Source organism: Crocodylus porosus, unplaced genomic scaffold (genome assembly GCF_001723895.1).
Source record: "Crocodylus porosus isolate Cpor-Errol unplaced genomic scaffold, CroPor_comp1, whole genome shotgun sequence".
NCBI lineage: Eukaryota > Metazoa > Chordata > Crocodylia > Crocodylidae > Crocodylus > Crocodylus porosus.
In genome coordinates this window covers 30,659,775-30,672,822 of record NW_017728931.1, presented here as the reverse complement: position 1 = coordinate 30,672,822, position 13,048 = coordinate 30,659,775, and positions in this window count along the sequence as shown.

Below are 13,048 nucleotides of genomic sequence, written 5' to 3'. Positions count from 1 at the left end.
AGGTCCCTTCCGACTCTAGCTAGTATGAAACTACTATGAAACTATGAAGCCATACTGCATTCCCTTCTAGCTAGTATTCTGGCCCTGTCTTTTATCTCTCCTAGATTTCCTCGTGTTTGGGAGATTAGAAATGGACCCAAACTACAGCACATGGATTGAGATCCAAACCTAATTAACATTTTTATTAACAATTTAACTTTACTAATACTAATAGAGGAATTTGGAAGAAGGCTAACACTTGAAAACTGTAAAATGATCTTCAGTTATTGGGTTAACATTTTTGAATTACATTCTCTAACCTATTATAATTCAGTATGTAACATCTTTGAAAATTACCTAATTGGAGAAGGTTGTCTTGCATTTGGCCATTTTCTTTCTGCAGACCATTGATCTGCTGATATATTACAGTCAACCAGCTCAATGCACTGTTGAGATATTTTATTGTAATACATTAACAGAGCAATGGTCATTGATTGATAACAGGGGAGCAAAGGAAGATTTCATTGGTATGTTTTACTAAAAAAAGATGTGTAGGCCCATATTCTGTCCTCACACCATTGCAAATCCAATAAAATCTCACTGAAGTCAATGGAGTTTGTCCAGATTTACAGTAGCATAAGAGCAGAATTTGATCCATGTACAACAAAATCCAGTTCACTATACTGTTTTACAGCAAAACACTATGCTGGTGTCACATACATCTTTGGACTTCAATAGAAATCACATATAAAGTTACAACTTTTGGCCCAAGATGATGATTGTTTGTTTACACACACACACACACACCCCCCCCCTCTTGAGGAAAGCACTGAAAAATATTCTTATCTTGGACTTCAGTTCTTTCTCTAATTTGCTTTCCTTTTCTTTATTGTTAAGAATATTTTTCTAAACATTACATCTTTGTTTCACAATGCACAATGCTGTTCTGTTCACTGTATTACACTTTTAACCTAGAGGGACCGTTTTCATGGGGAAAGTATTCTTTAATCTTTAGGCCAATTTAATCCTTTGTGTCTCTACTGAGACTAGCAACATTGCTGCCAACTACTACTGAATGTCGTGGTATTTATTATATCAATACCTTCCTTCAATATATTGGACTGAGACTGGACACCTCTAAGCTTATTTTATATACGGTACTATACATCACACAATGGAACATTCTTCAGTCATTTTTAGTAGTATTTTTTTCCCAAAAATGACTTGGAGAGCTAGGACCTGTCTTCAAGAGTGACAGAAACAGTTATGGCATGTTTATACTTCCTGTGGTTTGTGCTGTGGTGTGAAACATGGCACACCTAGTCTGTATTCATTACTTCCCAAAATGAGATCATATGGCTGTCTTTATCAAGGCAATGAATATGTGCCCATAAGTTCTCTCTTTTGGGACTAGGCATGTCATGATTCTCGGTAGTGTTCCCTAGCACAGTGACCTTAGGCAGTGTAGATGTTCTCTTGGGAATCTTGAAGTGTCACTGAAAACCTAGGATGAGACTACACTTGGCAAAATTGATAGTTTAATGAATGACAACAAATATGTAAAGCAAAAAGGCACACATATAAATAGTTATGATTTAGATTATACAAATTGAAATTATTTTTCAGTACTTGTACTCCTTTTTCCTCCCAACTATATTTGTATTTTTAGAGTGAATTTGAAACCCATGCATATTCTATTATGAAAATGGTTAGGTCATTTTTATTTTCTTTTTTGGTCATTTTTCCTATCAGGTATACTGATGTTATAATATAGAGGAGCTGTAATTGATTTCACAGTATTACAGAACAGAATTCCCTCTCTACACTCTTCTCTTCTATCTGTCACTGTTATTTGAAAAAGAGTTAACAAAAACATTTATATTCAAATAACACTTGTAAATCCCTGTTAAATTTGTGGCTTATGTTTAGCTGGCCATTTACTTCTAGGCATTTTTAAAAGTAACATTATAATATTTCACACAATTTAGTGTTTCTGCAAAAAGCAAAGCTTGGTAAGGCTTTCTGGGATAATTTCAAGAGAAGATCTGAACAAACCTCCTGTACCAGAATTCTGGTGGTCACTCAGATCCTGCCCAGCTCTGGCTCTTTGGGTACCCTCCATTTCTCCTCATCTGCTATGCCTTTAATGAAATAGTTAGATTACAAAAAGGACACTGTTGATCAACTATTCTACCTAGGCTGCTGAGCCCCTGCCCCTGGAAAACCTCTCTTCTCCATAAGCCCTTGGCCCTGGTTTGGCCTTTGCCTGTCATGGATTTCTTCCTCTTTCCAGGCTTTAGCTCTCCTTGGCTTAAGCCTGTTTAGCTTTGGTCTCTGTTCTGTGGCCTTACCCTTCTGCTCTGTGGGCCCCTGGCCCTTGCATAGCTGCTGTGGCTCTACCCCAGCCCTCAGCCTTCCGGGTTTCTAACCTCAGGCAGGACTGCTTCTGCTCACACTCCAGTCTGCCTGCTGTATCCCTGGCTTTGGCAAGGCTCTCTCTTTTCTCTGGGACCATGGCCCTAATCCTTCTCTAGGTTTTGGCTCGCTTGACCTAAGCCTACTCTGACCTGAGCCCTCCATTCTCCGGGCACCTGGCCCTCACATGGTGGCTGTAGCCTTTTCTCAGCTTGCAGCCTTCTGGGCCCCTGAGCCCAGGTCAGCCTGTGTCCACTACCCCAGGCTTCTGCCTTTGGGGTCCCTGACCCCAGGCTGGACTGCTCTCACTGGCCTTGGCCTTCCTAGCTTCAGCCTGCTGGGTCCCTGATCCCAGGCTTGGCTGCCTGACTCTGGCCTCAGTTTTCCCAGCCTGCTTCTTGCAGTGTAGCTCCTACTCAGCTGCCTGCTAAAGTGACAGGAGCCCCTGACTCCCTGTTACACCTCCCAGAAATCATTTTTCTTAATATTGAAATGTCCCCATGTATTAGTACATTAATGTAAAGACAGAGTTTAAAATCTCTTTCATGAATGTAGCCAGAAATTCTTTTTTCATAGAAAAAAATGATTATGGGGTGGGGGGAGGGGGAGGAACTGAAAAGGCATCAATTTGGAAATTTCATTGCAGTGTCTCATGGAAATTGTAGTAAAAATGCCTCCTGTTCTCCTTTCTTTTCTGCAGTCCAAGCTCCTTGGATAAACTATCATGGGAGCTACTCATGATTCACTATGATCTCCTTTTTTAGAGAGAGAAGTTGTCTTGTTTTGAGTATCCCTACTTGTAGTATATTATAGGAGGTTTACTGTGGTCATGGACAGTAGCATAACTAGGAGTGGGCAAAAGGAGCACTCACCTTGGGTACCAAATTAAAAAGGGTATTGAAATCACCCCCCCGCACCACCACCACCACCCTGCAGAGGCCACCACTCTTCAAATTCCACTTTGACTTTTGTGGGGGCCAGCGGTGGCAGTGGACAGAAGCTGCAGGGCAGCCACGGTGAGGGCTCTGGGCAGCTGCAGCAAAAAAAGGTCTAGCAACAACAAGGGGGGGAGGGGCTGCTGTTCCCCTGCACTAAACAGCCCAGCTGCGAGGGGGGAGGGGGTCTAGTCTCTCATGGGGGAACTCTTATATCTTATGGGGGGCTCAGTTCCTCCTTCCCCCCCACACCTAAGCCACCCTGTCATTCCAACCCTGGAGGCCACATCCCAACAGCATTGCCATGCCAGGATCTTCAGAATAGTTCCTGGCTGCTTTTCCTTTAAGGGTAAGCAAGCTGGAGTGGGCAGAGCACATGTGGCAGTAGCTCAGATAGGACTGTTTAGAAGTTCCCAGCTGGGTAAGGCTGCTGCCTTGCACCTTCTCTTTCCTTTGCTCCCCCTCAGCATCTGAGGGTGCTGAAGGAATTGGCTGGTGTCATAGCAGAACTACTGGCACGGCTGTTTGAGTGCTTGTGGCACTCAGGTCAGGTCCCAGAGGACTGGAAAAGGGCCATTGTGGTCCCTATTTTCAAGAAGGGGAGGAAGGAGGATCCGAGTAATTATAGGTCAGTCAGTCTCACCTCTATCCTTGGAAAAGTCTTTGAAAAAATTATTAAGGATCATATTTGTGCAAGTCCAGTGGGAAAAATAATGCAGCAGGGCAACCAGCATGGATTTGTAGCGAGGAGATCATTTCTGATTAATCTGGTTTCTTTTTATGACTAGGTCACAAAACACTTAGATGCAGGAGTAGAGGTGGATGTTGTTTACTTGGATTTTAGGAAGGCCTTTGATATGGTATCTCATCCCATTCTCATAAATAAATTAAGAGGCTGTGACTTAGATGATTACACAGTCCAGTGGGTGGCAAATTGGCTTAGGGGCCGCACCCAGAGAGTGGTGGTGGACAGGTTGGTATAGACCTGGCAGCATGTGGGCAGTGGGGTCCCGTAGAGCTTGGTCCTTGGACCTGTGCTCTTCAATGTCTTCATCAGTGACTTGGATGTGGCTGTGAAGTATACTCTGTCAAAGTTTCTGGATGATAGTAAATTGTGGAGTGAAGGGAACACAGCAGAGGGTAGGGAACAATTGCAGGCGGATCTGGACAGGTTAGAAATGTGGGCAGAACACAATAGGATGCAGTTCAATAAGGACAAATGCAGAGTGTTGCACCTATGGTGTAAAAACATCAAGCACACTTGCTGGCTGGGGAATGACCCTCTCAACAGGCACAGAAGCAGAAAGGGATCTTGGAGTCATAGTGGACTCCAAGATGAACATGAATGTCGTCAGTGTGACAAAATCATCAGCAAAGCTAAGTGGACTTTATCATGCATCAGCAAATGCATGACAAACAGAACCAAGGAGGTGATACTTCCCCTCTATGCGGCATTGGTCAGACTGCAGTTGGAGTACTGCATACAGTTTTGGGTGCTATACTTTGAGAAGGATTTGGATAACCTTGAGAAGTTCTAGAGGAGGGCCACTCGTATGGTTAAGGGTTTGCAGGCCAAGCCCTATGAGGAAAGACTAAGAGACCTGGGTGTCTTCAGCCTCTACAAGAGAAGGTGAGAGGTGATCTTGTGGCCACCTACAAATTCATTAGGGGGGCACAGCAAGGAACTGGAGATGCTCTGTTTACCTGGGCATCTCTTTGGGTAACAAGGAATAATGGTCACAAACTGACAGAGAGCAGATTCAGGCTGGACCTCAGAAAGAACTTCTTCAGAGTAAGGGTGACCAGAATTTGGAATGGGTTTCCAAGGGAGGCTGGATAGGGACGCTCTCCCCTACCTTGTAGGTCTTTAAGAGAAGGCTGGATAGGTATCTGGCTGGGGTCATCTGACCCCAGCACTCTTTCCTGCCCAGGGCAGGGGGCTGGACTCGATGATCTGTTCAGGTCCCTTCCAACCCTAGAAACTATGAAACTATGCTGTGCCCCCCTGCTGCCATTATCGTGCAAGCAATCCCACCCTACTGCTACTGAGTGATGATTTGTTGAGGTCCCTTCTGACCCTAGCATCTATGAATCTATGAACTTGTGCCACATCCCCCACTCTAGAGCCCATGCCCTTCTTGCTCCCAGAACTGGTGTGCCCATCCCTCTCACCCCCAACACATATACACTCTCACAGGGTTTGCTACAGGTGCCAGCTTGGCTTGTTATGCCACTGGTTAGGAACTTTTGTCCACATAGGAGAATGTAAACAGACATAAGGTGTCTTCCATGAGGTGCTGTGGCATTTTTTATTTTGTTTTTGGTGTGTTCATTTTATGAAGGAAAACGGGCATTTTCCATTGAAAGGAAGACCTTTTCATTAAAAAGTGCTTTGCTAAAACCTCAGTGTCTATCCTATCCATGCACTTTGATTTGGAAATGTAACTATAGTATAGTGCTACAGATTCTATTTTGTGTGTGTGTGTGTGTTTGTGTGAGTGCATGTGCGCACACACACACACACACATATGTACACATATAGCACACGCACACACATATATATGCGCACATATAACACACACATATATATGCACACACACAACACATATAGACATGTATGTATATGTGTGTGTAATATAAAATAGAATAGAATACATATGAAAGAAACAAATGGGACAAATTATTTGTTTTCAAGCAAACCTTCACTTTCTAAATCACTAGCTTCTGGTAAATTGGTTTCTTTTTAGTAGCATGGAGTTGTCTTAGTTCCTGGAAACATGCTTCAGTGAATCATCAATCACTGTCTTCAGCTTGATGGTGAGCTGTTTATACAGCTGTGTGAAATGTTCACCATGAAACACTGGACCAAAATGAACCCTCCTGCTTTTGTGCTTTGTTGCAGACTGGATTTGCTGAAAAAGTATGGCTATGGTTTGTGAGATACTGTGTAACCTAGGGCCAATTGTGAATAGACCTAGGTAGATTTAAGGTTTTGCATCACAGATGAAGACACAACTAGCTGAATTATTTTCTTTGAAGAAATTGGCCATTGAATGTAACTCTCATTCTGTTCAATTGTCTACAAATGGATCACAATTTTTTTTAGATTTTTTTTTTTGTTATTCATACATCTTCGGCAAAAATGTAGTGCTGATCAATTTCAGCTTATGGGATGCTTACAAACTGTAAGCTATTGATTTTGTATTTGAATTGTTTTCATCAGTCACTTTCATTAAGTGGAAATGTGTCTGTTCCTTAACCTTATAAATGGAAAAAGTTTAGTGGACTAGTGTGTTAAGGCCTTTTACGAAGATCGTAGGAGGTCATATATTAGCTACAGGAAATGTATTTAAGATGTTTCAAACCATTTGTTACCAACTCTCCCAGAGCATAATGTCCTAGCTACCCATGTGAACACCAGCTTTTAAAATTCTCTTGGTTCCTGAAGGAGCAATACCTAAATTGCTGAACACAAGATTTTTTTGGCTTCTTGCCACACACATTTACATATGAAATACGAATCTATACACTCCAACTTGGGAATCATGGAGCCTTATCCTGGTCATGTTACCATTTCTTTGCCTTAATTCTGGGCAGGAACAAATTGTGCAGTCCTGGTAATGAAATCCTATTCTATAAGTGTGCACATTTTAAGGAAATAAATGTAGTAGTGCCAGATCTTTCACGTGGAGCTTTAGGTCCCTGCATTATATGTTAAACTTCATATTCCATTCAGTAGACTCTATTTAAAATATTTATTAAATGTGTTGAGCATAAAAGATGCATGCATGTGAATCTCTGCAATCTCGCATGAATATAAGTAACTGACCAAAACTTGAAGCCAGGACTGTTCACAGAAAAAAAGTTATTACAAGAGGGAGTGAACATGAAATATGACTTAAGAATTCATCATTTTTTCTCAAACAATTTTCACATTAAATCATATGACATTTATGTTTGTATTGTCAATGTTTGAATCTAAAAGTTAAAGTGATACTTGGACTATGTAATTCCTGTTGACCAGCATAATAGAAATTGTTAATTCAAATCCATGCAAATGAATTCCCCAGAAGAACCTTCATTTTGTGACTGAGAGTTTGCAGAAATTGTAGCTCAAACTAGAAATAAAAGTATAGATTAAGTTCTTGTATAGGCACAATAAAGCAAATGTCATATGCATATGCACTGGACATGGATTTGACCCATAACACTAAAAATCCTTCTTAGAAAACATTTTCAAAGTACTTGTGGCAATATGATCAGGCTCCAGGCTGGTACTTCTTGGATTCATGTCCTAAGCAAACCAGAAAATACCTGACAGGCTTCCATACAAAAGTTATCTTCATTACAAATGTGGTTTTGATGTAAACATAGCTATCTTGATGTAGATCTTAGTGGGATAAGGCATGGGCAATTTTTATCTCAGTAAGTTATGGTCAGCATTATGTTCCTCATTGGGTGAATCTTAATGTAAGGTACACGTTGATAGAAGGTTTTGCAGGGGTTCCCCTAAATATTTCTGATCAAGAAAGCCATCTCATTTGTTCTCATGAAGAGCTGGTACTGACTAGGACCTACTGCATTATATAGAAAAATGAAGTCAGAAATACAGAAATATTCGAAAGAGGTTTTCTTTTATTTAAAGCTTTCGATCATGTTGTTTCCATGCATTAATGGTTACTTTACTAGCAGTTAAGGACTTTGTTACAGGAGTTTAGTTAAGAGAGAGAAACAAAACGATGAAGAAGTTATGGATTGGATGGCACTTGGGAAGAATCCCATTGAAATTAAAGGAGTGAACAGCAACAAGGAAAGCATGAAAATGTCCCTCTATTAAAAACAAACCACTCTCAACCTGCCCTGCAGTTCTTGCTTAGGCAATAAACTTCAGTTTCTTTAGTTTATATCTTACTGTATCCTTAAAATTCAGGGAATATGGGCTTGTGGAGAAAGCATTATAAAGGAAGCAAAGGAGGGAAGCAGTTGTAATCTAATAGAGTTAATATAGGATTTTTAATAGTTCCCCAAATTCTGAAGAGAAATAAATCCTTGTGAGAATTGTAGGACATTGGCTTCTTTCTGCATTAGGTCTATAGATGTTACAAGACCATGGTCCTAAGCCATGGCCTAGTGTCAATGGAAGGATTCCCAATGCCTTCAGTGGACTTTACGTTAAATGTTTTATTATTGCAAATATATTATATTTGATCATTTGTGATTTTTACTTTCAAATGCAGCAATTTAAAAGATGTTTGAAAGGATTAGAGTAAACCTCTCGGGATAATATTGCTGCTAGAGTGATTGAATATAAAAAAATAATTAAAACCTGTGAATTAATCATTGTCTGTACATATACTGGCTGATACAAACACAAACACAAAAACCATGTATTTAAAGCTACATTTTATAAAAGCTTACTGGCAAAAATCAATAGAAAGCTTTAGTGGGTAGAATGTGTGTAATAGTAACAAGTAGAAAGGTTAGTGTAGAAGTTAATGGTTCTATCAGGAATAAAACAGAGTTAAAGTGTGAAGGAAAGCTTTACCACAAGTGGTTCATTAACCTTTTGGAACCCTAGTGTATCTTCAAAGTAAAGATTACAACAAACTTGACTGAGTCCCTACTAGCATGTGTTAGTTCTTGGCTTCAGAAATGAACAACTTTTGCATTTACAGTATGAAGTGACAGCACAGCTGATAATTCTACTAAGGTATGATGTACCCCTGAACTTGAGTCTATAGTTACTAAATTGGGCCCATATAGAACAGTGGGGCATGGGTGAATACATTATTTAATTTCTCCCCACAATCCCTGATGTTCTGCAAAAGAGATCAGCAAAGAGATAGCTAATAATATTGGTGATAGTATAAAATTAAGACCAGATTGAGGTGATTAGTAGAAGTTCACAGACCACTTCAGTCTGCCTACCAGCAGACTGCAAGAAGAGACCAGTATATTTCACGCTCTTTCATAACTAAAAAGAGAGCAGCATTTTTGGTTTGCAGTTGATAGTGGTCCTCAGGGATGTAGAAAAATGGTAATACTATTGTGAATTGCTTTTTTCAGACCCTACAGAAGAGACCAAAGAGATTTGAAAAGGAAGCTGTGAGGTACAATTAGAGTCATAGAGAAGTAGATCAGGTTCAGCCCACCCCAGTTGAAGTCTGCAGCCTTAGCTGTAGCCATTGCTCAATGGCTCTGGGGAGGCTTAAGAAAAATAATACTATTGTGAACTGTTTTTCTAGGCCCTATGGAAAAGCCTGAAGAGATTTGAAAAGGGTGCTGTGAGGTACAGTTTTGATTCAGGAGACTAGGGCCCAAACTCAGATGTGACTTTAGCATATAGAAGTGTAAACTTTACCATATTTAGGCTCTCAAATTACCAGATTTAGAAAAGTGAGACCGAGAGAGCTGGGTTTTTTTCCTTCTATGGAAAATTATAATTTTGGAAATCATCTCTCACAAATTTCAATTTAAAACTTCAATTTAAAACTCTATTTTGTCCAAACATGGAACGTTCCAGTTAGGAAATGCTGTTCTGGTACCTCAAGGGCTGCCTCTTGTTTTTATTCTTCTATGGTTTTGTAGTCAAAATACAACGCTAATCAAATAAACCAAAAAAACAGCACTTTAGCAAAATATTATCTAGTTACAAAAAAACCATTTTTTTGTCAAAACAGTTTTGATGGAAAATTTCCAGCCATGTCTCCTAATTCACTTAGTACTGTTGAGACGTTTACCTGTCATCTCAAGGCAACTTGTGTGAATCCATACAAAGCTACTGCTGACAGCTGTTTAGTTGTAATGACACTTAAGTACCCAATGTTCAAAAAGGTGATTTGAGTCACCCAGTTTCTAATGAGCATATAGTTATATCTTTATCTAACCGACTTTGATATAGATACTAGTATACTGAAAACCAAATGCATCCACTTAGTAGGAAAACTGGGAACTAAATGATATGAAACCTGAATTCCCCTCTTCTACTTTAAGATGGTCCTCAAAAGGTATTGTCACAGCAGTGTGAGGCATTTACTCTCTTGCTGACTTTTGTGTTGGAATTTGGGCTCACAGAAAACACCACAGTGTTGTTTCTTTTATTACAATGTGCCTCTATTAGCAAACTCTCAGTGCATTTTGTTAAGCACTGGGGGAGGAATAGATAAGAATGATGTTTGTTATAATATAATAATTCAAAGATAAAGTGATGGAAGCCAAAAGGACAGTTGCCGACCAAGAGGCATTAGCTTCATATACAAGTTGTACAGTAGCCAATTTATTTCAGTCTCCAGTCTTCCTACTTTTTTCCTCATCTTCACCCATGTCTCTCTATAGCTTTCATTCCAGCAACTTTTTGGGGAGAAGTTTAAATGAGCAGCTGCCATAGCAGAGAATGCCAATGTTCACTGGCCAATCAACCAACAGGGGGTACTGTCACAGAAGCTGGTTGGCTTTGGAGATTGAACCTATACTTTGACACGTTCAGATTTTACACATGTGGTGCCTGAAATCCCAAATTCATATTTCCCTCCAACTTTCAAGTTGATAATACATCCTGCTGATCAAACTTCTTTCTTTCTTTCTTTCTCTTTTTTGTTTTGTTTTGCATAACTGAAAGAAAAAAAGAATTTAGTTCATCATTAAGGGAGGAACAGTTTTTGGACTCAGTCCCCAGCATGAAATCTGTTATAAATAGATTCTGCCAAATTGCTGAACACTGTGCAAAACTGTAATGTGCCAGTTTTTTAATAGGTTTAGTTCTTTGGGCTCCTTCTGCAAGTCCAAACCCTGTGTCATTTCACTGACATTTTGTCCTTGAAAGCCTTGTTCTGCAACCTTTTTTTAAAGCTATATGATATACATGCTTAAGCCTTCCCAGCTGTGACAGCTCAGGACAAAAAAGTCAGCCTCAGTTTTGGCACACCTAGAGTCTTCTTAAAGTAATCTCATTTGTGTTTGTCGTAGGACTGTTCTTATTAGTCGGCATCCTTATCTCATAGCCACAGCTGAGGATGGCATTGTGGCATCATAAGGCACAGTTACTGCACTGGCTGAAGGGACATCCAGATCTTAGTTACAGCAGACACCATCTTTGGAATCTACTCCAATGAAAAAATTGCTGAAGCCCTTCATCTCTTTTATTTCCCTTGCTTGAATGATGGCTTAAACAGGCGTACTTACAAGTACAATAGCTCCAGTAATTTGAAATGCTAATTTTCATCTTGGCCACAATACCTTAAGCATATCAACTTCTTTTATAGGTTATTGGTTATGAAGATAATGAGATTCTTTTAAAAGAATATAATTTAGTCCATGATATTCAATATTCAGATTCCACCTCAAATCTTGCTCTTGCACACAGGGATTCAAAGCAAACACAGTGTTAAGGAAATATTGTTTAGGTTTACAGAGCACTATGTTAAGACTTCAATAAAGCTGGAAAGTGCTTTACTTTTGGTGACGGCATACAACAGACACTAAAAGATTGTTCCTAGGATTTAGCCCTCTGTGCTCTGCTGAACAGTCTAAAATATTTCTTTGGTGTCAGATCAAATAATCTGGACGTAATCATCTATTTCACTCATATTTCAGTTTAGTGGAAAGCAAGAACATTGAATTCGAATCTCTGATAACTGCCTTTCCTAAATAAATAAATAAAAGGAAGAAAATTAGACAACAGCATTTTCTGCTGTTGACCTAACCTATTATTATTTCCCCCCATTTTTCAGCTTTTTGTGTAAATATTTCCAGAGACAGATGTTACAAGAAAGCTCTCAGAACATCTGCTGTCAGTCATGAGTCCTTAGATGCAAATAAATGTTTCAAAGAAGTATACCATACATATTTTTCCTGTGAGTCTTTTGATTCATACAGTATTTGCATAGTATACTGACCAGTACTTCTTTATTTTCTCGCCATACATGAGAAAATGGAATTCTAATGCTAGAATCTCATTGCGTTCTGCTCATACACAAAGCAGAGAGAATACAGCAGTTTTCAGGTATATGGCCCATCTTGCAACACTATCAGCTTGAAAAATCTGATTTTTAAATTAACACTAAGTAAATGCTTTTTATTATTACTGAGTGGGGAAAAATAGAAAATTAAATGTAGTAGATCTGTCAGCTGTTCTTGCTGGCTTTTAGACATTTACAAGGTTCTGGTAGAGGAAGGCTTTAGACAAAGTTCAGCTTCAGATCCAACCTTCCTAAGGAACCAGCCTGGGGAATTTCAAATCCGATGTTTAGACCACCTAAGAAGATTATACATATTTTAGTTTAAAACTGAGGATTTGTAGATCTAACAGTATCTCTAACACAGCTGGTCAGAAACTTTCCATAAGCATACATTTTGTTGAAAATTTAAATACAAAATTCAAGAAGATTTTAATTTTGTTTTCAGTTTTGTAAAATACCCTAGTATTTTCGTGGTTTATGTTGTTTTTGACAATTGCTTTCCTTACATTTTTTCACGTTTTTAGTGTTATTTGTAGAATATTTTTCCCTGACAAATTTCCAAAAGCAAACAGGTCTTAATTCCTTTGGAAATATTTTTTTCACAGGCTATCTATCACTATCTTACCAGCTCTAGTTTCAACACAATTTACACTGAATGCTCTTCCAACTTCTCATGCATTTCAGGTTAATGCTTTTAGAGGAGTCTCTCGCAGAACTGAGACACACAAACCTTATAATTTACGGAAGATTTATTAAAAATCC